This window comes from Eurypyga helias, unplaced genomic scaffold (genome assembly GCF_000690775.1).
Source record: "Eurypyga helias isolate BGI_N326 unplaced genomic scaffold, ASM69077v1 scaffold2401, whole genome shotgun sequence".
NCBI lineage: Eukaryota > Metazoa > Chordata > Aves > Eurypygiformes > Eurypygidae > Eurypyga > Eurypyga helias.
The window spans coordinates 84,372-85,033 of NW_010232590.1; the positions used below are offsets into that span (position 1 = coordinate 84,372).

Here is a 662-nt window from a genome sequence, read left to right on the forward strand (position 1 = left end):
CTAGAACACAGCACGTGTAAAAACCACCACAGCCAGCATGATGCATTAGGCGGCTGGACCACTGCCCGGGGGAGGTCCAGCAAGCCGGCTGAGCGAGCCTAAACCGGGGGCAATACGTCCACAACGTGTACGGCACGTGCAGCTTGTACAGGTGGGTAGGGTTTATAGCACCTTCCCCCTCCTCCTAAGAGCAGCCTGCCACCGCACTGTAAGCAGAACTGCTGTTTGCGACACCAGGCAGTGCTGCGTAACTCGGTCGGGCAGAGCGCAGCCAAGGAAAGCAGGGCAAAACGTAATAAAGACCCAACTGCCAAAGCAAAGGTCACAGGACTGGTGTTCGGAGGGCAGGAGGGGCACCAGATAGCAAAGCTCATCTCAGGTCTGTGCTGTCTGATAAAAGGATGAAGGATGAAGGGTACGGCGTCCTGCCTGGCTAGGAGAAGCAGCATCCACATGCCCCACCATCTTTCGGTTTACAGAGGGCGAGCACCTCAGCTTGCAGGCCTGGCAGTTTCCTGCGAGGAGACAGCACTGCTTCTGCGGGACGCTTTGTGCAGATGAGAACCTCAGCTAACTAAAAAAGTGAAATTTCAGCCCAGTGAGCGTTTACGAGAGGAAACGCTCGCAGGTTTCTCCTTTGCTTCCAGCCACGAGAGCCAAGG

The 662-nt window shown here is 56.2% G+C and overlaps 1 protein-coding gene across 1 annotated transcript in view; it reads right to left on the bottom strand.

Moving 5' to 3' along the window:
- TIAM1 (T-cell lymphoma invasion and metastasis 1) overlaps positions 1–662 on the bottom strand; it is a 79,482-nt gene that overhangs the window by 77,436 nt on the left and 1,384 nt on the right.